General features: G+C 26.6%; 1 protein-coding gene across 1 annotated transcript in view; it reads right to left on the bottom strand.

Moving 5' to 3' along the window:
• Positions 1–12352, bottom strand: part of LOC107446627 (allatostatin-A receptor-like) — a 100532-nt gene extending 88180 nt beyond the window's left edge. Inside the window, exon 1 of the mRNA XM_016061318.3 lies at positions 12055–12352. The gene's annotated coding sequence lies outside the window, so the exon portion shown is untranslated. The remainder of the gene's footprint in view (positions 1–12054) is intronic.
• Positions 12353–26701: the final 14349 nt, after the last annotated feature.

Raw genomic sequence — 26701 nt, 5'->3', positions numbered from 1 at the left:
AATAATTACTCTGAAAACTAAATAGTCTCTAAGCATGCTTTCTTATATGAAAGAAGTAGAATGAAATCAAGTCTGAGCAGAAGAACTTCAAGAAACCGTACAGCGGTTTTCAGTTCAGGAATACACAGCTTGCTTCGATGCTTTTATAAAATTCTGTCGTTTTATGAGTTCGGTTAGAGTTACAAATATAAGAAGCGGAAGATTAAAATCTATCCTCATTGTTTTTGATCGCCAGATATGTCTCGGAAAAATGGTTAAATAGCAATTTATTTAATTGTTACATTGCCATATTCTTGCAAAACATTCAAATAACCATAAATAAGAATTTATTCACACTTTGAAGTGTGAGAAAAACAGTTTATTGAACAACCGGACATCACAAGCTTCAGACGTTGTGCAATTGTTTATTACACCAACTAGGTTTACCTAAGGAAACTATTTAGTTCCTTGCAGCTGGGTACATCTTATAGATGATATAACTAATCTTTGTACGACATCCAGCATCAACACCACAATATTTTCTCGAATCTCTTCTACACATGAAGCGTTCCCAGTCCTTTGCATTCCACGATTTAAGAACCTGGACAATTAGAATACGATACTCTCATTCAAACACAGACGACAGCACCATAGAAATTACTTAGCACAAAAAAGTCTAGTAATTCCTATCTTTTACGATAGGTGCAACAACCAGATAAACTGACTAAACCACATTTCACTGTTTATGTAAAAACACACACACACACACACACACATCTTAACTGCAACCTAACTTCAATTCCCATTACATAACGAAAATCCCAGCTGCGATGCCCAGTTAAATTTCTTTTTCCATGGTTTTAAAACCATGCTATTTGTAAATGGTTAAAAAAGACGTATAGTTGGAAATCATGGTTTCTTAACCGTAATAGTCGTAATGGTTTCAAAACCGAAATTGTTATAAAGCCTAAAAAACGGTTCTTAACCATATACTTTATGGTTAATTAGATGAACAGACTACTATTTATTTTACCGTATTCTTAAAATTAAAATTCTATAAGTGTACATTATTCTATTGAAGATCACACATATAATAACTCGCTTCCATGAAATACAGTTTTCTCATGGAATTCTTCTAGGAAAATAAACTATTTATTAATATTTTTACGAATGCTAATGAGCATAAAATAAAATCTATAACCAACTTCTCTAATTAAACTGCAACAAGACACTTGCACTGATAAATACATGCGATAACTATTATTTACTTAGGACTTTCTCGTAGTCCTCTTCTGTGATAAATCTGGAGTGGAAAGTAAATATAAAGTAGTGCATGCCCTAACGATTTGAAGAAATCTTAGATGGAAACAGTAACAGGACACGCAGCAATTGCGCAGATTCTAGAAGAAAAAAATTTACTTTATTCTCGGAATCTTCTTTGCAATTAAGTTTAAGGGAAATGTTTTAAAAACAAAATATAAAAAGAACACTTTCCTCTGCAAATGCCTGGATACTTTTATTCGCAGTGTATTTTTATTTTCCAACTTTTTTTCTCCTTTTATTCATAATATTTATTTCAATAAAATTTTGCCATCATAATTTAATTATTTAGATTGTTATGTCCCAAATGTTTCAATTATATACAAAGTTGTACGTGAAGGTATAGGTAGTTACATCCAAAGATATCAACTCTATTATTTAGATACTTTGAAAAATCATTATATTTTTAGTGCAATGTACATTTTTTAATGTTGGTTGTGTTAAACATATCAATAATGACTACTTTTGGATATTTAAACTAAATCAGTTTATTTTATCGCATTATATGATTAAAAACGTAATATAAGAGGTTTGATTCTGATGTCAAAATATTATGTAATGTATTAGTAGAGAAAAATCGATGAAATAACAACTTTTAATTATCAAGATATGCATATGTGCATATAACTTCTAAGTCTAATTATGTACTAAAAACCTACTCGATTTGTGTTCAGAGTAATGGTATAAGTCTCAATGCACATTTTTTCTCCAAATTAATTAATTTTTTAATAAATGTAAAATTTTTAACCACTTGTGTTCGATATTATTGATGAGATTTAAAATTAATCGGTATCTGATTATCGTGAATATCGTGGGCGAAATGGTAACAGTGGAAATTCCTTTTACATTGCGCTTGTAGTGAAAAAGGGATGCGAAAGTGATATATCGAACAAAGAAAATCATCTTGGTTTTATTAGACGGTATTTTCAACGTTACCAAAACAAATATGGCCACATTTAAAAATTCGAAAGCATATTAAATCAACAAAATAAAATACTAAGCCGACTCTCCTTTATAGAAAAGACAGTTTATTATAAGTAACACTAATTAATGGTCGGAATAAGGGGCTATCGGACATCCAGAAATCTCCAATCCAAACGCCAAAAACGTACGCATTTTCAGTAAATGAATCTTCGCTACCGGACACTTAGGAGCATGGTAAGGGAACCAAAATTTGGCGAGTTATCGATGGATAATATGAATAAAAATAAAGACAGTCGCGAGTTATTAATGTTAAATTTTAAATAATTTGGCTACAGCTTAGCAACGAAAAGACCGTTAGAATTTAATATAACCCTGTAACCAAAGCATTTTTTGTGGTTTGAGAAATAAGGAATCGATTAAATAATTAATTAAGTTTAAAAAATTTTTTAAATTTAAATAAATAATTTAATTTATTTATAATAGAATTAAAGTTTAAAAAAAACCTAAATTTATGAAATAAAAGAAATTTTTAAAGTTAGAAAATATGTAATGCATATAATGGTGTCAAAATGATTTCTATATCTGAGAATTAAAAGCAAAAAAATGTGAAAATGTTTAGTCTTCCTTTTTCCTCTGCTAAAATTTTCTTATGGGTTATACGTCATAAATAATCATCAGAACAGTAATTAGCGAATATTATTTGATCCATAACAAATAAAAACCGTGTACTACAAAAGATTTACGAAAAGCATTCAGTTATTAAAAATTACACAATATTTACTTAAGAATTATAGCAAGTAAGTAGTTTTTGTCATTTATCTTTGTTTTATAATGTTGAATCGTTAATTATGTAAAACTTTCTCTGGAACTTAAATTTTGATTTTGGTAATTGCAATGATTACTCCTTTCAAAAGTAATAAGTCAGGCAAAGAATAATTCACTCCTAAAGAATTTGCCTAAATATATATAAGAACATACGTAGCAGCCTTATTAACTCTACTCATTTAGGCAATTTGCGTTAAATAATAAAAGTTGTAAAATTTAATGATCTTAAGCCATCGTATTGGGTAAAAAATTCTTTTGAAGTAAAATGTTGAAAAAGTTTAGAAAAAGGTTTCACATACTGATTAAATTAATATTCTGTTCGTTACACGTCTGTTTCAGCCTGTTTTTTTGATTTTTTTTTTAATTTTTCTGATAAAAGCAGAAAAAAAATAGCAGAATTATGTTCCACATTAAAAGTATCAAAGCTAGTTGATAGTAGTTTTTTTCCGAACAGATGATATTGACAGATTTATTAGTGTCCTACCCACAAAGATTTACTTGAAAGTATATTTTATAGAAACTTTACTGAATAAAAAAGATATGGAAAAAAGTTAATTATTATTCCTATACTATTGTCTTTGTTAATTGACTATGCGCTTCAAGACTACACGATTCCCCACTCTCCCCTCTCCGTTACCGTGGAATTCGCAATGCCATTATATTATTAAAATAATAATATTGAAATTATATACGGATTGCGTCATAGATGCTTCTTAATTGCCGTGTGAACAAAAAGAGTAACGTTGCTGCCTGCCTCACAGTTACCAAGGCAAAGAAGGGAGAAAAAGTGACCTTGAGACGACAAGTTTAATTACCAGGAGTATATAATAACAGAGCATGAAATTTCATCTCCAAAGATACGAGCTAGACTAATATTTTTGTTCGTTACTACTTTCACAAAAAATATAAATAATTTTTAAATTATTAACAAACGTGCGTAAAGAAATGTTTGATGACGAAAACCATTAAAGGATGTAGAAAATTTGAAGCGTATTTATTGCAAAAAACGATTATAATAATTAGCTACAAAAGTTACAATTAGTTGCAATTAACTAATTGTACAATTAATGAATTGTAACTAATTGTACAATTAGTTACAAATTATAATAATTAGTTTCCATAAACGTTGTTACAAGGAATCAATTATTCCAATGTCACCTGCATATCTTTAAAAATAATAAAAATGAGAAAAAAATAACAGGTATGATTCGATACTTCTGACAATTTTCATATATCACTGCTTTTCAAATTAAAATACAATTTGACAGGGTCAGAATATATTAAGAAACGAGTGAAATTCAGGATCAATTATTCTAGGGAAGAATTCGAATAGTATCTCAAGTAGCGTCCTGATTTGATTTTGAACATACATGCTGACATTGGAAAGAACATTAATTGTAATTTATTTTATTTTACCGTCGTTGATCAGCCGACCCAGTTTAGGGTTTACGACTACTAATGTTCAACTCAGTTGCCTTGTAATTTAGAACCCAATCCAGAAGACAAGGAAGCCCCTGGATCAAGTGTTGGGGTAAATTTGCCTTCGTGGAGGATTTTTTTGACGGCACTAACCCGCATTCGTGTCACATGGAGAGGAAAACCATGAATACTTCTCATGGTTAGCCGGATGGCAAGGGGACTCTAACCAATGATCTGTATCTAATATGTATTGGTATATTTATTATCTAAAACTTGTAACGTTTTCATGCTTTCATTATTAAAACATGGGAGACTTGTTTCAATATTATGTTTTGTCAAATTTTATAAACTTCAACAATTTGCCATCAAACTATTAAACAGTATAATACCCAGGTTGAAACTTCTTAGGTTTTCGAGCTTCCAATTAGATTGCCGTACAATGTGCAAAAATATTATATTGACTGCATTGTTTGTAATGTCGCAATATTGTTACACAAAACTGATCCTCATTTAGAAAATAAATAAATAAAAAATAACAAGATTTGTCTCAGCCCATCTGTACGATCACAGTCATACAGTTATCTTGTTTTAAACAGAAAATTATTTATGAAATTTTAATTTATTTTCCACAAAATTTAAAAAAAGCAATTATTATATTTGATGCCGAAAATAGTTGCAGTCATAATTAATTAATTTTGACATCGATAAATACATTTTAAAGAAACGTTGAAAGTGTTGAGATAGATAGAAATAAACTACACCATTAGTTCCATGTATGCCTAAAGATAATGCTCAAAAATAAAATACCAAAAAATAACCATTACACGAATCAGCTGAAGCTGAAGTGGCATCAATTGTTTAGGATAATAAAAGTATGTTTGTCTCGGAACATGTCTCTTACAATAAAAAAATTTACCCTATAATGTTATGCATCGTTAACTGGATAAGTCGATAAAGTGTTATAAGAATAAATGACCCAAAACTATTTTATGAGATAATACGCACAAAATCTTGACAGCTGCAGAAATTACGCTTCCAGCTGTTAAATCCATTACATTTTATTCTTAAAAAATATCTTTATTTGATTTATTTTTTATAAACTTCCATCATTAGCATACTTACGAAGAAGAGAAATTTAGATTAAGAGAAAAGAAACATGTAGATTGAAGTTAAATCTTTTGTTTGTCTAAATTGAAGTAATTATGCTGAGTTAAGAGATAAAACTGCTGACCTTACAGCATTAAAAATTAGCTAGAGTTAGGATTTTTTTCCAAACTGGTTTTAATGTAAAAACAAATAAAGTTTATTTAACAAAATAATCCAACGTTAGGGATCTGGTTAGTGGTACCATAAATTTAAAGCATGAGTACGCAGACAAATGCTTACAAATTGTTCCTTTCTATGTTCCATTTGTTCGTTAATTTCTTTGATTTCAAACTAGAAACAAATATCATTAATTAGACATTCTTAGTAAAATTTACAAATCTTCATGCAGTTTAAACAATTGCTTGTTTTTCTGATATAGTGAAATATCTTAGTTCAAATATATTTCACTATAGTTTCTGGGCTATGTAAGTTCCAATCTCAAAATGTATGCTCTGAGTGGAAAATTATTTAAGATATATAAATTAATAAAAACACTCATTCACATTTGTTTTTAAAAAGTTTTAAATATAAAGTCTTAAAAATAATGTGAAAATTAAAATATTTTTTAAAAATTTAAAATTTATTTCAGTCAGGATCTCAAAGCTACATAAATTCAACTCATAGTCTTATTATTGTAAGATTGAAGTGACATTTTTGGAACATATTTATATTTTATTTTTCATGTTATATCTAAAATAATTAATCGAGCCAATCTTTCATTATCAACATTTATACACCATATATAGTATTGAATGACTGATTATGCGATAAGTTACTTTCCAACACTGTAACCTAAATCATGTGAACAATATTTATCCTATTTGTATTGCAATATAACCTACATTTCAAACAAACTGATTCCATCAATCAGAACTAGTTTTCTATATATACTTTAAATTCAGGCATTCTAGAAAAATGTATAGTTTTAAGAAATTAAGAAACTAAATGAATCAATTTATGTTCTTATAATTGCAAAATAATATATATATATATATATATATATTACATACATTACACTATATTACCTCTCTTACATACATTACATATATGAATTTAATTTAAGGGATCACAGAAAGAAATACTAGGGACACCAGCGACACTTTTTTATGAGATTTGATATTTAAATGCATTATAAAACTTCTTGGGCAAAACAATGGACAAATTTCGATGCGTAAAAGAAGTTGATGCGAAAACTTCTCGCTTTTTAAAGAAAAAAAATTGTACCGAATAAGGAACATGGTTCAACGCTATATAACTTTAAGACACGTTACATCGAAATGAATTTTCACAATGGAATAGAATATTTTTAATATAATGCGAAATAGTTTTCTAAACTTAAATATAAAAAAATATTGAAATATTAAATGCGAATATTCAAAACTAAGCGTTTCAAGTAACAAAGAATATTTCGAAGGAAAAGCTTAAACCTTTATAAAAGTACAGTTTTCCATTCTACTCTAATCTACTCCATTACTCCACTTTTAAAGTAATGAGTTTTTGGTTTCAGTATGCATTGAGTTTTAGTAATGTTTGAATATTTTCTGAGCAGTATAAGCTGACTTATACTACTGAGTTTTGTACTACTTAATGAATTTTATTTCAATAAATTTTCCATGCTGAAAAAATAATACTAACAATCGTGAAGCCATACATGTTAATGTTGAAATTTTCATTAGTTTCGCAGTTGTATTTTTTGGATGAATTTCATACATAGTGTTTAAAAAATTACAGAAAACTTTAAAAAAAATTTAGTACTAGCTGCAAGAGATTGGTAATATACGATTAAACAGATTCTGTTGAGAAAAAAATAATTTTTTTCTATTAAAGTTTCAAAATAAGTTACGAAGTTTTTCAATGAAGGGCCCTAAATTAAAGGAAATGTAAACAATCTTTTCGAAATAAGCATTTTTTGGAGAAATTCAACACACATAAGTGTAAATATATTAATTGAAATAGACTAATTATTGTTTTATAGTTATTCCAGTCAAAAGTTCCAACTGCTGGCAAAATGTATAAGTACTTTTGAAATTTTAAGAAAATAATACTTTCCTTTAAAATGAATGTGGCAAGTTATACTTAGTTAATCTTTCTATGTTTTCCTTTAATTGATTTTTAAAATCACGATCATTTTTGGAACGAAGCAAAATTAGATTAAAAAAAGTACATACTACAAAACCACTTAAAAGAATTTCGAATAAGCGTAGTATTTCAATAAGACCTACAATTTGTTAATTTAAACACTTTGACTTTAGAAAAAAGCATAAAATGTTTTTAGATAATCGTACATGTGTGGTGTAGTAAAATTTAGCAGAAATTAATTCTTAAATATATAAACGTTAAGTTTAAAAATATTTCCACTTCTTAGCCCTAGTCTTTGAAATGTATGACATATTGTAATATACGTCTGTATCTGATTTCCTTAGCAACAACGAAATCGTATTCAACTTTAAAAATTTAATATAAAAAATTTTATTATAAAAAAAGCAATTAAAATATTTAGAATATGGGTGGAGTATTCAAAATAAATATATTACAATTCACATTAAAAGAAAATTATTTTGAGTCTCACATACTCTCTATTAATTTGTTTCTAAATAGATATATAAAACATAATTTTCTATATATCTATGTTGTGTATTTTGTGTTTTTATTTGTTGTGGTAATGAAGAATATGTTAGCTTTTTTATTGAAGTGTAAAAAAAAACCGAGGAAGAACTTTGTCAGCACATTTAAATTTAAAAAGTCTACAAGCAGTCTACAAGTAATTGTGAAAATATTTAGCTTTAGTACAGCTTTTACGCCTATATATAAAAAAGAACATTGAAAAACAAAAAACTGAAAATAACATTTTTATTTTAAATGCAGTTTTGTACAATATATTCAAATTTCTGAAAATATAATTCAAAATTTTTATTTCTATTATATTGCTAGTTTTATCTCTTCTTTACTTTTATTCTTTTTCTCACTTGAACAATATTTGAAAATTTTGAAAATGGAAATATTTATTTATTTTTAAATTTATATCTTAAAATGAAATTTTTATTTCAAAATCGAATTTTTTGTTCCATTAAAAAAATATATATAAAATTAAACATGCAAGAAATATTATCTTAAATTTTGAGTGGTTACCTTATTTTTTTTTTATTTAATTTTTAAGATAAATTATTTCATTTCTATTTTAAGATTTGGCAATTGCCGACGTCCCCATTTCAAGTGTTCAACTTGACGTGTCTCTTGTTTTACTGCCTCAAAAACTATGAGACTTAGGAAATTGAAATGTGAAGGATTGTTGAAAAATATGCATTGAGTATGATGATATAAAATATGATGTTTAATAATTACTGAACAGCGTGAAATCTATCGTACGAGTAGCTCTACATACCACAGTTCTACAGAATTAAAATTTGACATGCGCAAAGAGTCATTTTTGTTTGTAAATTTGATGCAAATTTCGGTTCGAAGTTTAATTTTGATTAAAAGTTATTGTAAATTTAAATGTTTTTCTTTGTGATTTTTTCAGCTTTCTTTGCTTTAAGAATTGACAATTTATTCACTGTTGCAAAAAACATACTTTTCGCCCACAAGATTTTTTTTACTCCTTATTTTATAAGCTCCCTTTCAAATAGATGTTGAAAACCGAAAAATGGTTTGGTTTTTTATTATCCTGGAGTTCTTATGTTTTTATTGCTTCTGTAAGGTCCAGTAAATAGCAACATGGCTTACAGATTTTGCTGTTCGTAAGGTTGCTATAAGGAAACCCTACACCTGTTTCGTTCAGAAGTATGTATTTTTGTTGTTGGCTGCTAAAAAGTTACAACAATTCTATTATACTTTTATTTAATTTTATATATAAAAGATAAAAAGAAAAGAGAGAATAACGAAGAAAATAAAGAAAAATAAAAATAAGTTTTAGTAACTGATAATAAGCTATTAAGATAACTCATAATAAAAAACAAAAAATATAGAGAATACACGGAAAAAAATTTTTTTATAAAGATTAATGAAAAAAGAAGGAAAATTATTAAAATAAAATGTTTTTTTAAATATTTAAAGAAATTTTATTGAAAAAAAGCTGGAAAATAAAATAATTCAAATATATAATCTCGTCATCAGCTCACCCGATTATATCAGCAGAATAGAGTGCTTTCTAATACTGTATTAGATAGCCAAAGAAAAATATATCAATACAATAGTGTGATTAGCACCCAACAAATTGAAGCGAAAATAGAACTTATTAAGCAAAAAATATAGTAAATAAAACAAATTAAGCAAAAATAGAATATAAACAGCAAGAAAATTACAGAATAAAATACAAAATGAAATCTTTAAAGTGAAAATGAATTCAAATGAACACTTTCCGGTATTTTTCAAAAAGGATTTAAAATATTTTCGTAACAAGTTTGGCAGATATATGAAATAGAATAACGAAAATATGAAATAGAAGCGTAAATAGATGGACATTTTTATCGCGCTTTCTTACTATAGTACTGATGCGTGTTTTATTTGTTAGTTACCTTGGATTTGTCAAAAAATAGATGCGCGCAAGGTATTAATAATATACTGGATAGTTTAAAATGTATAATTAATAAGGTGAATTATTAATTATACAATTTTAATCATATTAGAAAAAATATTAACAATCGTTAAAAAATGATTTTCCCGAATCAGATTTGCACAATATTTATGTATGAATAAATATAGATTCAGTTAACAAAGAAGTTTTTATTAATAATAACAACTTCTAATTAACTCATTATTTTATATAGAGCTAAATTGCATTATTTGGATATCTATTGTTTTTTTTGTCTATTTGTTCTTTGGATAAATAAACATTACTATAATCTTTCAATTCTTTTAATTTGATTAAAAATGGTATTTAAATATTTCTTTTAAAACATTAGAATTCCAAGCAATTACTTTAGTATAAATCAAAAATGCAGATATTTTCTTTTTTAATACCTTAATCCAAAAAATTCAAATTAATATTTTCATCATATTTACGATGCAAGGTTAATTCCTTGGGTCCTTAAAATTAAAGATAATCAAATCATCAATAAATCTAAAAGCAAATTTAATATTAAGAGTATAATTTTTTCATAGTAGTGTAATCATAAGTCAGCTAAGAGAGATCATTTTGGTATTCTATCAATTTGATTAAAAGTATGCTTTCCATCTTAAAGATAATTATTAAAAAGACAAATATTAATTAAAATTTCACAATAATCAAAATTGCAATTAAGGATATTTTTATAATCATAGTAATAACTTAAAAGAGAATATTTTTGATTAGAAAGGAGAATGTTATTGAGGACATGCTGGAAATCAAAAGTTGCAATAGAATTATTTTTATTTTGTTTAATAAATTCTGAAATAGGTTGATCATTAGTTATAATCCAAGAAAAACCATCTTTAATTTTGTTAATATTTTTATATTAGTAGTCAGAGAAAATGGTGCTGGGTTTAATTAGGTAAGTATTAGAATCACGTGTGATTATTGTTCTAAATTTTATAAAAAAATTTTTGAAATTTTCAACTGATAATTATGTAAGGAAATTTAATATTGTTAATTTAAATTTTTTATCCTCTAATATAAATCTAAAAATTTTAATGACAAATTATTTCGTAGTTGCTTAATTGATCAATAAATTTTAGACAACTTTTTTAATATTTTCTGCCATTTAAATTTCTCTTAATATTGAAAACAAAGTTTTTAAAAGAAATAATAAACAGCTAATTTCCATTCATTTTACTGTAAATGGGCTTAAATTTTGCTCATTATAATTCCTAGTTGTAAGTTTTCTCTATTATTAAAATTACCAGTAATGTTTATGATGTAAATCAACAAATTCAAAACATTTATCGTTTTCACAGATATATAAATGTATATATAATCTCTATAATACAAAATTACAATGGAAATATGCTTCAATTAGTGCATGTTATTTATTGATTAATATTTTTATTATAAATATATTAGTTTGAAGCAAAACATAAAATATTTTTTCTGACAAAATATATGTTTTACATATTTTAAATATTAAATTAATTTTCGGTAAGAAAACATATACTCATGACTGGAAGATTACGTTGTTTACAAAAAATAAATATATAAAAATATATGTTGTAGAAAAAAAAATATATAGAACAATTTTTAAATAAAGATATTATTTTTAATGCTGAAATTAAGTTACATTACCTTTTACCATAAATTTTGCACGGTTACATTTCTTCAATTATAAAAATGATTATTGAAAAACAAAATAATGTAAGGAATGAATAAATGAATAACAAATAAATAAATAATACGAAACAGATAATAAAATAAATAAATAATAAAATAAGTTTATAAAGAAATTTTATAAAATAAAACAGGGCTTAAAATATCAATTTTAACCAATTTACTGTATGTTTCACGTAAAATTTGTCTTTAGAATCTCTTACCTTATAAATCATTTTTCCTTTCGTGCAAAAAAGAAAGTTCGAAACTGTAACAAGGTGTTTACAAAGATTTATGAATTTAAAAAGAGTTTTCCTCTTCTCCTTCAAAAAGTTCGAAGATTTATTTCATCATGGAACACTTTGAACTCTTCAAGCGGACCGAAAATTGAGAGCTGTTCTCTCATTAGACGCAGGGAGCGTAAGAACTTTTCATCCAACAGAAGGAAGATGAGGATAGCAACTGACGAACTTAAGCTTTGAGGAAAATTCTCCCTCATCCTCGAGCAACTTGGGTCGCACAAACTATCGGCGCTTTAACAGAAATGATGCTAGAGCATGTACGATTCTTTTCTGCTTCAACCAATGAAAAGAGAACGTAGGCTGTTGTTTCCACCAATCAGTAAGAGAAAGTTTTAAGTTCTTTAGAAAAGGAAGAAAGAGAAGAGGCGACTAGACAAATGTCATTTTACCGCACTTGTTAGTGTCTTGAAAGTTGCAAAAGGAGGAGGGAGGTGCTCAAGGCATGGATTTTTTAAAGTTTAAAAGAAGTTGTTTGGAAAATGCTGTTTTTTATTTAAATGATTTTTTTTCTTCCTGAAACTATTTGTAAAACTATGAATAGATAAAAAAAGGAATTCAGTTAAGTTTTTTAAGCTTCATTTTTTGCTATAATTAAGCTTTTTAGAGGAAGTTTTGAATTGTTTTTTTATTAACAAGTAAGTATTAAAAATATAGTTTTAATCAATAGTGTAGGATCAAGACATGGATGGAAAATACATATATTACAAGTACAATCTACCAATACAATAGTAAACGAATTTTGTATTATTTTGGAATATAAGATCCTAAAACTTCATTATTTTTATATTTTTTAGTAAAAACTATAGATCATTCTATATAAAATCGAATACAAAATGTTGACATTGAAAGCACTAAATGAATAAGGGATGCACAGATTTTAATTTTAATCTAAGACCTTAAGTAAATGTAAAATTATTTATTCGCATTTTTTTCAAATAAATACTTACAAAGATGTAATTGCTTGACAGAATTTTATTATAACTTTGTAATTAATTAATTAATTTAAAATTTTGATGCCCCAAAACATAGTTTACAGTAACAAAGTTGAATCGACCTACTTAAATAATTATTTCAGAAGCTATTTAAATAATATAGTGCAAGCCTGTATGTTACACGTCCATAAGAACATTCATAAGTATTTAAATTCATTTCCTTTTAAAAATTCAATACTATATGTATTTTTTTAAGAAAAGAAATCACCGTCTAGATCACATTCAGTGCACAACTAAAAATGTTTCAGTCAGGGAATATTATGCTAAAAAATGAAATTATTCCCAGAAAGTTAATACAAATATAAAAATGCGTGGCTGCCCGCAATTATTTGCTCCTAAAATATACGGCTACCGACCATAAATTGGAATAATGACTTTAAAGGTTTTCTTCAGTTTGAGAATTAACGTTGTTTGAGATGTTCCAATTAGTTTGTCGAAATGGAAAAAGGGGACGTAATGCAGTGCTGCCATCTGTACCGGAGTGAAAGAGTTACATATTCACTGTACAGTATGTGCGAGAGAGGTGCTCTTTAGAACTTAATGGGATCGAGCTTAGGACCTTTAAGAGAGAAGCAGGACCTTGAAACTACTGTAAAAAAAGTGTACGACGGCACGGCCGAACTAGGAAAATTAATATAGCGAATATAGCATTATGTAATTCAACCAGTAATAAAAATAATTTATTTCGATTGCATGAAATTTAAAATTAATTATCTGTTATGAGATAATTTTAGCTTAAAAGGTTTCATTTATTTATAGTTTTTGATTATGATATATTTTAGTTTAATTCGATTAAAATATTTTAACAACATTATCAATTTATACATATTTTTGTATTGCTTACTCAGCTGAACTTCGTGTTCAAATTAGTTTTGTTCAGGTATGGGTGAAAAAAACAATTATTGAAATTTAATTCATTCAAAAATTATTATGTGGAATATAAAGTAAATCGTATGTGTAAAAAGTTAACTTGAATATATATAATCTAAGCATAGGGAATATATTGAAATATATGCTCATTATATACTGAAATAAATACGGTAAGATGATGTTTCCAATTATGATTAATACGGTAAGATGATGTTTCCAATTAAAAGACCGGACGTATGCCCAAATAAGAAAATGACAAAATGTACTTATCACATACAGGAAAATTTGATAAAAATAACACTGGAGTCATAGAAGAACAGAATCTTTTATTAATTTTTTAAATCACACACCAACATACAAAAACAGATAATTGAGTATGATGTTAGGGAAATTATTTTTAACAAATGCTAGGGTTTTTACAAAGAAATGGGTGACGAGAGTAATTTAAAAATTTTATAAAAATTACTCAATCGTATAAGTCAATAAATTACGTATTACATTATGTAGATACAAAAGAAAGTAATTTAAAGGGTGATGAGAAGATAAATACAAGAGAATCATTTAAATTTAAAAAAAAATTATATGATTTTCAAAGAAATTTCTAAGGTATAAAAGGGTAGATATAAAGAACATTAATTTACTGAAATTTAAAAGGATTTGAAGATTTTACATTATTATTTTTAGTCAAAAAGTAAGATGTGGGAAAATGAATTCATTCTCTCGATACAGACCAAAGTCCGCATCTCAGAGAAAGAGCAGAGATGTCACTTAGTGTAGAACTGGTGTAGAACCAGAAAAAGTGATAGCCAATTAAATTTAAAGAGAAGGAGAGTTTAAAAGTCACATAAAAGAGATTGTCCCCCTTAAAGAAAAGAGAGAAAAAGAAAGGCGAGTAAAGAGGGGTATCTCTCCCCACCGGAAGTGCAATGACTGTGTTGACCATCGAGGAAAAGGCGAATAGAATGTTAAAATAAATTTAAACTGCTATATATAAAAAAAGAAAATAAAGGTTCAAGAAAACTAAAGTATTAGATATAAATAAAAGATTAAATATAAATAAAATAAAAATTTTGTTACTTGCACAAAGTGTAAATGTCACACATATGTTAAGCACATATGTACAAATAAAAGACTTGGGCTGGTTTTAATTCCCAAAGAGCACAAGTGGTAATATGACATAGCATTCATTCGCAAACAGAAATACACGATATTTTAAACATTTTTTAATGTATCAAATCGTTCTATGAAACCACAGGCTAACTTATTTATTATATTTTCTTAAAGTACTTCTCAAACTTTTGTATACGTTAAATAGTTTCGATTATTGTTGCAATATAGACTATTTTTGTTGTCATTTGTTGTAATTAAAACTTTTTTTTTATAGAAAGGATGAGGTAAATCATTCTCCATCTTAAGATCTTACGCAGAAATAATTCATGACATAGGAATAATTTTTCGACTTTTTTTTTCATAATTTGTTTTTTGTAATTTATGTTTATCTCAAATTGGAACTTATTGATCAACATTTTGATAATTTTTAAATCGATTGGAAACCTCAATTTGTAAATGTATCATCCATTTCCGAGATAAAAAAAAATACAGTTTCATTCGTTATTTGATTTAGATCCGAAGCTATCCGAAACATTTTCTGGGAGTTTGTAGGTTTTAGCGAGCAAAGTTTGTTTGATCCCTTGTATATTGTATTTTAGTTTAGAACCATCGTTGAACAATCAACTGAACTACTCACTTTAGGGCTATGGATGTTCAATTCCAGAGTGTTCAATTCCTTGTAATTTCCGGGAGACAAGGGAACTTCTGGATTAAATATTGGGAAAAATTTGCCTTCGTGAAGGATTTCTGGTAAGTGGGTTCTAATGCCACTTGCCACATGGGCAAGCCTGCTTGGTGAAACCGAGCAAATTTAAGGCAGAGTGTACGATTTTTGTTTTTCAGTGGCGCCATCTATGGCCAAGAATTCGACTTCTGCCACATCATACGTCACACCTGTTTATAAGGCCGACCCATTCATATATCCATTCATTCATCCACAGATCGTAATTTTGAGGATCGATCTCCAATCCAGTACCCCCAGAGGTATTGATTTGTTTTAGGAACATGGAGGACTTTGCGACACGATAGAATTTTAACGTGCATTAGTCACCAACTGCACGGGGAGTCTTCGGTCGGCGGGGTTCGAGCCCATGAACTCTCGGACATGGGCCCAGTGCCCTACCGACCAGGCTATCCCAGCCGTATTGTATAGGATTTCTAGATGGATCTAACTCGTAATCATGTTACAAAGAGAGGAAAACGTCGAAACCTCCCATGGTTAGCCAGGCGGCGGGAACTCTGACCCATGATCTGTCTACCACAGAGGATATTTTACGTCAGCACTATGGTTTGTGATAGCAGGATACGGAATTCGTATAGAACAGCCATCACTGGGATTTAAACCCGTGTCACCTTATTTGGAGTTTAGTGCTTTATCCCCTGAGTCACTATGGTTCAGATTCTTCGAAAAGTAAGGAAGAAAATGCATTTTTGATTAGTGTAATCGTTTCTAAACGGCATATCTGTAAATTTTCCTACTTTTTCACCCAACTACAAAGCGTTGACTATTCAAATTCAAATTGATAGAATTCTTTAACTTACAATTAAAAATAACTTTCGATAATCAATCTAAATTTAAAAAATGATCTAGCCTGGTTTACGTAAAAATAAACGTTCTTTAAAATACATAAAAAAAACTGCTTTTTTCAGATATTGAAATTTAAATTTGATTTCAATCTTTTCAAAATATTCATTGATCTGAATATTCTCTGTCTGGTTTATAAATGTTTTGTAATATTTATTCAATTTGAAGTCTCAAATTTTATCATGCTTGTAAATACAAGTAAGATTGAATCATTTATGCGAACTACTTTTTAATAATTTTATACTTTTTATTTGCAATATAGTTACGTGTTTGTATGATGGTGCTAGTTATAGTTAATTTCGGTAGATTCTCTTTATACAACATAAATATATGCAGAGACAGTTTATCCTCTTCGTTCATTTATATGCAAGCCGATTCATATAATCTTATATATGTATATCGAGTAAGATCCATCTATATAATAAATCAATTTATCTTAGACTAAACTCAATATGTAAAATTTCTCTTTTTAGACACCTAATAATAGACTTCATAAATCTTCCAATTTTATCAGTTTTTTCTTCTTCTTTTGATTTACGGATTACATATTGCAAATATAATTTATACAGAAATTTTTAAATAAATATATTATTTTATTTCAAGAAAAACGATATATATTTTATAACACTGTTCGTACAGAGAAAATGTAGGATTTAATTTCAAAATAAATACACTAAAATGTATTCTCAAAACAACGGAATCAACGTTACTTATGTACTGGCTGTTTCAAAAATGACAAATAGTTAGAAAAATAATTCTGAAAAATAAATCAATTTCTGAAAAATAAATCAATTAATGACTGGAAGTAATCTGATTAGGACACGCGATTACTTATTCAACGTGAAAGTTAAAACTAGTTTCAAATTTCTCCAACAGAGGGCATCAGTATCTGCGAAACACATTTAAATAATTTAATAATTTTCAAAACAGTTGTTGGATAAAACCATACAAATACCAGCTGCAATGATCTGGCATGCAATAGATAAGAATGTTTTATAGTTATACCAGTAAGTTATACCAGTTTTAAAGTAACACCAGAGCTTCCTTTTTGACGAACTTAAATTTGATGAGTATTTAATTTCTGAAACATTTAATTTAACAAATCTAACATTTTAAATTAATTAAAATTAACATTAAACAAAAAGAAAACACTTAATTTCATAAGAAGAATGCAGAAATCCGTGTATTTTTATTTCAGAGAGTTTTCTGAATTTTTGAACTTTTTTATCAATTAAAATGAAAGTTATATACTACTGCTAAAATTTTAAATCTCATTTGAAAATTAAAAGAGTTATCAGATCTCTGTCTAATTAACTTCTTTTGTGCTTGTGAAAAAATGTTTTGCAAGTTATATTTAATCATTTTACTGGTGTGCATAAAATGCGCTATAATTTCTCTATTTACATAAAATTCATCTACAAAATATTGAAAAATATTCCACATTTTATTTAATTCCGACACATAATCCATGAAATTACAGTATTCACAATTTCCCTTTAAACACGAAGTAAAGTAAGTTAGAAAAATTTAATTTTGAAGTTTTTCACAAAAAATTATAAGAGAAAATGAATTATTAAATCTCAATTCGAAAGTATTCGATTTTTTTTCCTTTTTCAGCAAATTTCTCTGAATATTCTAATTTGTATGAAATTTGCTATTTCAAGTGAGTGAAAAATACCTAATAAAGAAAACATACAAATATATTACTAAAATTCTAAAATTCGTTAAGTAGATATTACAAGAAAATGGAAAAAAATATGATAACTCAGCGTTGTATACTATAGGTTTATTTGAAAATTAAATAAACAATTAGTTTACACAATATTATCGCTTAATAACAAATGTTTAGTTGAATTATTAAATTAAAATGAATTTTCACGAAACCTTCTTCTTTTGAAGTTAAAATGATAAAAAATGAATCCAATTAAAATTTGAAAAGTCTGTTTAATTATATAATAATGCATCATTTTTAAAGTAAATGATGAAAATATTATACTTTGAAAATAAAAATTGGATCTTGTATTACAAATGAATTCAATTAAAATATCCCATCATTATTTGTAATGGTAAATTCCTTTTTAAATACTTCTGAAAATAAGCTGAATAAACATATTATTTCAAAGTTAGCTTATATGATTTCCTTTTTCATTATTATATCAAAATAATGATGCTAATCAAATTTCATATGAAATTAATAGTTTTTTGTTTTTTGAAAATTTGAAAATTTATATCATTTGTTAGTGACATACAATCATGCTGAGCAAATTAAATTTTACAACATTAAAATGAAGAATATTTAATTAAATTACTGTATTTCTGTTCTAAGTAAATGCACAATGACAAAGAAAATCTGTTCATAATTAGTGGAATATGATTAAAAGATTTCCGTGCATCTGGCTCAATGGAACTCAAAAAAGCTCGGTAATTATTAACAAAGTGTTTTGTTAATATTTTCGATAAAATACATCATAAAATATGCTTTTTTTAATATTAAATAATATTGAAATATACCAGTTGATATATAATTTTATAATATTAAAAATATACCAGTTGATAAATTTCTCTATTTCTTAAGTTATTAGCAAAAATGGTAATTCCCTTGTTTTTTATGTAAATGTATTTAAGTGAATAATAAAAATAATAAAATGCGTTCGAAAGCAGAAGAGCGAAGAAAAATTTAGACACTCATAATTTCTCAAGTATATTTTCTTTCATTTTTATTTTATTTGTGTTTATTATTTCGTCTCTAACATGAAGGGTTTGTAAGTAATGCAGTATTCCTAGTTAAAAAAGCGTGATTATTAATTTTATTAGGGAGCAATGATTCAAGATATTTGTCATTAATTTTTTTATTTCATTCTTTTCCTTTATTGTTTGACTTTTTGTGCTAAATCCTGGCTGAATTTAATCACCAATTTCCTAATTCGATATCGGAAATTGCTTAAAATAAACTTAAAATAAACACCTTCTTTAAAACAAAATGAAGTTATAAAATTTACAAAAACGTTAAATCATAGAAATGAGTTTTGTTGAAAATGATATCATACAGTCCATCCAAGGACTTTAATATACTTATTTTGATTACGGGATTTTCAAATTGAGTAACTATTCCACAGTATAAAACAATTTATATTTTTAAATAATCCGAATTTAGTTCATTTGTTTTGATCTTAAAATTTTTTTATTTTATTAAATATTATCGAAAGTTCTGAAAAATTATATTGTTAGCTTATGATTATAAAAATCATTTGCATAGAATAATGAAGAAAAGATCAATAACTTTTGATTTTTGCATAGATCAAATTCTTCAAGCGTGAATTTTGCGAGTTTCCCCTTTTTCAGTACTTAAAATTCTTTTTTTTCTACTGAGGTCCTATCTCCTTTATCATAAAATATAAATCGGTTTTCCATAATCTCATTTGTTTCCAACTTTTTTTCGTTTGAAAAAATCCTTTCCATGCAAAATACAATTTATTGCATGCATTTAATTTTCCTTATTTTTGACATTATATTTTTTGAGAAGTTCATTTTAGTTAAAGCTAGCATGTAAAGCAATATTTTATCTTTTTAGAATTTGGGAAATAATTATATGACCTGCATTTTTAATAACTCATTTAGCTATGTTTTTTTCAAAGAAAAATAATTATCATCTGTTAATTCTTTATTTGTGTTAACTTTTCTAACATTATTATGAAATTATGTGGTATAAATTAAAAAAAAAAATATTTGCTTAAAGACAAGAGATTACTTGAAGGAAGAAAAAAACAATTTTCTTTTAAAAAAAGCATAACCCCAAAGAGAAAAATAAATTGGTCCTAATTCTTTTTACAAATAAAATAGTTGAAAAAACGGTGCGTAATAGAACAAAAATATTTCAAAGCTGCATTGGAAGCTACTTAAAACAATTTATACTACGATACGCAATTATGTATGTTACGTTAAAAATATACACATGTACATGCAATGCTATGTATTTCAAAGTTTCTGGGGTGGAATTTTCATAGTGATGAATATATTCATTGAATAAATAGCTGGTTACCCAACAGAATAATTAAAAAAAAACGTTGTTTTATGTCATAAAATGTTTCTTTTAATATTACATAGACTTTTGTATTATCTAGTTATTTTAATAATTTTTAACAAATGTGGCGAGTAAAATAAATTTGTTTTAGAACTATATANTTTTATTTTCTGTTTTTACATGTTTTTTTTACTTTTTGCGATCTATTTTATTTATTGTTATTTTTATAAAAAAAATGTTGAGTGCTCCTGACACTATTGTATTAATATATTTTGCTTTGGCGTTATTGATACAATATCAGAAAGCACTCTGTTTTGCGGATATAATCGTGAGGGCTGAAGAAAAGATTATTTTTTTTCCGGTTTTTTAAATAAAATTTCATCCTTTTTTTTATAAACTGTTGTTTGTTATTTTTTTACTTATTATTTCCCCCCTTCTTTTCATATGTCTATTATTTTTCTTTGTTTTATTCTTCATTTTGAACTTATATATTTATATATATATATATTTATATATATGGTGATTTTTAAAACTATATATGTATATCTTGTGAATGAGATTTCAATGGTGAACGAGTAAAAGGATTATATTAAAGTTCTATCCTAATAGTCCTAATAATATCCTAATTGGAAACTTAATATTTAATTTAAAAACATTAGGAAGTCATTAAAATCATTATCATATATATATATGATCTGGAAGTTATAAAATATATTAATAGAATAGAAAAAAAAATATTAATTCTATATTGAAAGTAGGGATTGATTAATAGTATCCTCTTATTACTAAACATTTCTAAGACGCCTAATATGCGAATATTGAGTTTTTTCCCTCCTGTTTAACTTTAAATTGTCACTGCAGTCTGAAATGTAAACATTTAGATTATAGTTTACAGGAGCCGCGGTGGCTCAGGGGATAGAGCCCTCGTCTCTTAATGAGATGAACCGGGTTCGAATATCAGCGAAATTGCTAAATGATAGACAGAACGTGTGTTAGACTTTTCTTACCTTTAAGCTAACCATAAGAAATTTTCATATTTTCCCAAACTTTTAATGCAAATTCATGTTAATTCCATAAAAAAAGCCCTTCACGATGACTAGTTTCTCTTGATGTTTGATTTAGGAGTTTTCCTTGTCTTCTGGGTTTTGTTCAAAATTGAAAAGCTGAGGCCTTGGAAAGTGATATTAGTAAACTCAGAATTGGGGCAACTATTTAACAACGGTTATAAAACATAATATAAAGTACTAATAAGGTGACAAAAAAATTATATTTATTTGAAATTCCTTTCATATTTTGCTTATTAAAAGTTGTAAAAGAGTTTAAAGCAATAAAAAAATACGAAATAATAAAAGAAATATTGTAAGGAAATAAACTAACAATTTAATAGAGTACACCAATTTAAAATAATATTTTTATTAAACGCGTGCATGTCACAGCTAAGAACAAGAACATATATTATATTTTTTCAATCAACAGAATTAGAAAAACTAAGAAAAACAATGTTTAAAAGTTTACCGTTAAGATTAATATATATTGAATATTTTTCTGTCATTAAAATCACATATTGAAACAAACATGCGTCATATTCAATAAGTTTCGCTTCTTCATATTCATTAAGCTAAACACTGATAAAACGATTCATTTTAACAATGAAATTTCTGGCTTTTAGTGCATTATTATAAAATCTTTATAAATTTATTTTTGTTTATAGCGTTTGAATTCCAAAATTTTTTTCTGGAAAAAAATCAGATGTTTCCAAAATAATTCTCATCAGTCAAATGGTTTTAAAAAAATAGCTATTTTCTTATTTTAACAGATAATGTAATTTAAAATCCTATGGAACATTTGAACTTTAATTAAGGCAACTAAAAGAGAGTTGCAGAAATTTGCATAGTATTAAAATTTCTTATAAAATGTCAGAAAAAAATGAAATGAATATTTAAATTTTAATGACTTTGAATATGAGTTTTAAATATATTTAACTCGCCATTAGATGTTATAAAATGATTGCTTTAAGAGTAATGTTAATGTCACAACAATGTAAAAAATTCCTTTCTTTTAACAGACTTTCTACCTGTTTGACGATTTAAAGCTGTTTTGCTGACAAAAAGATTTTTCTCTCGAATCACATAAACGAAAAGGGTCAGTTTGAAATCTAGTTTCTGCCTAGTAGTTTTGCTTACAGCACAATAACTAACCGTTTTTTTTTCAAAATATTTTACGATTATTTTCTATATATCCTCCTATTTTTAAGCAAGGTTTTGAGCATCGTATAAATAAAACTGCGATACGAACTTTTTTTAAATTTATACTTAACCGATTATTGTATATTTTAGACAGACGTTTTTGGTTAGTTCAGTTGCAAAACAGTTTTATGCGCGTGGACCACTACATTTTAAACAAATTTTCATTTAAATATTTTTTCATTAGATAATAATTTTCAGATTAAACAGTTAAGCATTTTTCACCATGCCGGGACACAAGAGCTGTGATAGATCAGGAGACAGAGCGTTCACTTACCAATGAGTTGACCTACGTTCGAGTCCCAACATCGACTAGTCATGCAAATGCTGCCCTCGACCTGCATCGTCCAGAATACCAATATGGTCATTTTATAGACTTTCTTGTTTAAACAAAAGAGTTTGTGTCCTAAATTAACAACACTCCTCGGGTTAAAGAACAGGTGTCTGTTTTTAAATGACATTATTCTTCAGTGAAATAAGCGGTTTTATACTGGTACACAAGCTTACAGTTTTTTTTTTCCCTTTCAATGTAGCAGTTTTAGAGAGTTCACAATACAGATCTATTGTAAAATGGCTTCACAAGCACAACTCGATACATTTATTTTAGGGTAATGACTAACCAAACATTTCAGAAGCAAAATAACAGGAACTCCTTTCTTATCAGAAATGTAATTATAACACGTAAATGCACACGTGTAACTTATTTTATTTAGCATTTTAAAATTCGAAGAATTGTAGAGCAATTGCTTTTTGGCATTTTTAAAGCGTACAGTAACATCAATCAGTGAACTTTTGGACACTTTATTTTTATCATTGCGCATTTTTGTGAAAATTTATATACTGCATAATGTGTACTCTAATGTAATTGCATGACTATCTGATCACAGGCTTAATTTTGCTGTATAATGGAAGTGTAAGTTTAATTTAAATCGACCAGTATATTTGGTACCAATGGAAAATATTTTTTTGAATTATAATAGCTTTATTTTGTTGCAATTAAAATTGAAAATTATTTTTCGCTACTAGTTGCCTTAAATTAATCCTTGATCTTACATTTCAGAACATAATAAGAACTACAACAAATGTTTGTTGTTGTTTTTAAATATTTACTGATGCTCCACTTTTAGAAAATTTTAATATATCACTTGATATTACATTCTTTAATTGCATGTTTTTGTTCAAAAAATATATCCTTTGACAAATAGAAATGAATTTCCCTCATAAAAATATATATAATGGCCCAAACATAAGAGCAACATTTGGGTAAACTAAATTTCTTAAGACACTTTTGCCAACATTGAGTAATATTATACTAAATAGTAATTTGATACACTTTTTAAATAAAAATAAAATTTAATTTTCTACATAAAAATGTGTTCATTTTCCAACTTAAGATAAACATTCAACTAAATTAAAATGTTTTATAAAGACACTATCTCCTTTCACTAAAGAATAACTCCTTGTACACATTTATAACTAATATCATAATTCATATTACATGTAATACATTAAAAACATATGCTTTTTAAAAGACATATGATAATTAATGTTGAAAAAAAGTGAAAGAAAAGAAATATAATAAAATAAACAACGTGTTTCAGAAAGTTAATTCCAAATATCAGCTCACGTAATATCTGTATATTGAAAATTATTCGTTTTTATTATCATTTAATTCTTGGATTTTATTCTATTCATCATCGCTTACTATTTATTATTAGTATTATTATTAGTTCCAACACAAATTACTTTGGAATTAAAAGAAAACATTTCCGAAAAGTTTTGTTAGAAAGTTAAATGGAACAGAGAAAAAGAAAGAAATTATCTCGATTATTGCCATACATTATAAGAGAATTGTTTGCTTGAACTAAGGTCAAGTAAATACATGCTTACTCAATATACATATTTAAAGGAAAAATAGCTCAATAAATATAAAAATGAAAAATGGTTTTCTCGAGGTATTAATCACAAACTGAAGTATTTCCTTGATTTTTGTTCTTGATCTTGTTACAGCATTATTTACTTTCTAGGTAATTTGAAACATAACTTAAACCCTATCATAAATGCAAAATCTAAGCTCTTACACATATTACCATAATATATAAGACCTTTAAATTGATTGTATTAAACAGATTTCAGAGTAAAAACCTTGAAATATATCTGGCGTTGTATGTTAGATTTATAGATTAATTAATAAATCGAAAACATATAAAGAGGCTTATTTTACTATCGTATAAACGAAATTGAGGCCACGTAGCAAATATGAGCCAGTAAGGGAAATTTAAGTTCTATTTCTGTTCTTTCGTGTCTATATGCCAACACTTTAGAATAAAAATGCGTATTTCTAGAGAAAATTCTGAATATTTTCTTGTAGTGTTTTTTTAAAATTCTTATTAGATTTTTTCTTTTAAGAAAAGGAGGAGGGGCAAATTTACATCTATTAAATTCGAAATTCTGGTAATTTGGATTTACTGTTTTTGACAGGATGAAATGAATATTTTTAGGAAATTTCAAAATAGAGCTCTGGGTAATTATTTGTTAATTATTAACTGGGTAATTATTTGTTAATACCAAAATGAAAAAAATTGCAAAAAATAGTATATAGTTAGAATGATGTATAATCTTTAAAAAATTTTAAACTGTTAAAGAAATATTACATTCACCAAAAATAATCTACAATACATTTTTGAAATGAATGGAAAATTTAAAAAAAATGCTATAAGAAATTTATATAATTTAAAATATATTTAATTTATAAAATATTTTCTATATATCATAGAAAAATATATCTCATTTTATTAATTAAAAGAACATTTGTAATGATATTGCTGGTACAAAATCACGAAAGTGAAAAGCCATAACAGAACTTTTACATAAACTGTGAAATATTTGTTTAAAAAATTAATTTTTGATGCAGCATTTATCAAATAAAACCTTTATCTGAGTCTTTATCAAACAAAATCTTTATCTGAATCTTTATGAAAAAAAAATATTTAGCAAATAAAATCTTTATCTTTAGGTGCTACAAGAAGTACATTATTGAAACACCTAACATGCACTAAGAAAAAATTATGATCAAAACTACCAGAATGTGGTAAGGTTTAGCGTGTTCTTGGCTCTGTGGTAATAACAAAAAGAACGTATATATTTACTGAAGCGTTTCAATAATGACTTTGGTTAAATTAACAGTAAAAATACGGTTTTACAATGCGGTTGGGTGGTAAATATGGTAAAATTCCGTAATTTTAACCAACAAGATGGTAATTTTATAACCCAAGTATAATTTGAGGTGACACCTCATAACCTCTATTTTATTTAATAAACGCTTCTGAGCTTTGTTTTCGTCGGTTAGTTATTTTTATTTCTATGTAAGCTATAAGCTAACTATAAAAATGCTTAAAAGAATGGCTTGTTTCTTGTCAAATTAAAGATCAGATAGCACAAAAATAAAAAAAGACAGCGCAACATTGAAGTACCCACTGTCCTTATGCTTCAGAGTGCTTCGTAGATCACTTGAAAGTTGGCCCAGTCTCCCTCTGATCAAGAGCTATATGTTATGGAAAATTTAATTGAACGTCGTCTAAATCCTATGATCCATTTAAATAAACTTCCATTTTAAATAAATTATAGAAATGTAAACAGTCTATTACTATTTAATTTGGTAAAAGTCATAGCAAATAAATAAAAATTAAATGATAGTTCTGATGAAATGTTTGACAAATTTATCGTGATACTTTGAAACACGGCTTAA

Source organism: Parasteatoda tepidariorum, chromosome 2 (assembly GCF_043381705.1).
Source record: "Parasteatoda tepidariorum isolate YZ-2023 chromosome 2, CAS_Ptep_4.0, whole genome shotgun sequence".
NCBI classification, from domain to species: domain Eukaryota; kingdom Metazoa; phylum Arthropoda; class Arachnida; order Araneae; family Theridiidae; genus Parasteatoda; species Parasteatoda tepidariorum.
This window is presented reverse-complemented; position numbering and strand designations above follow the sequence as displayed.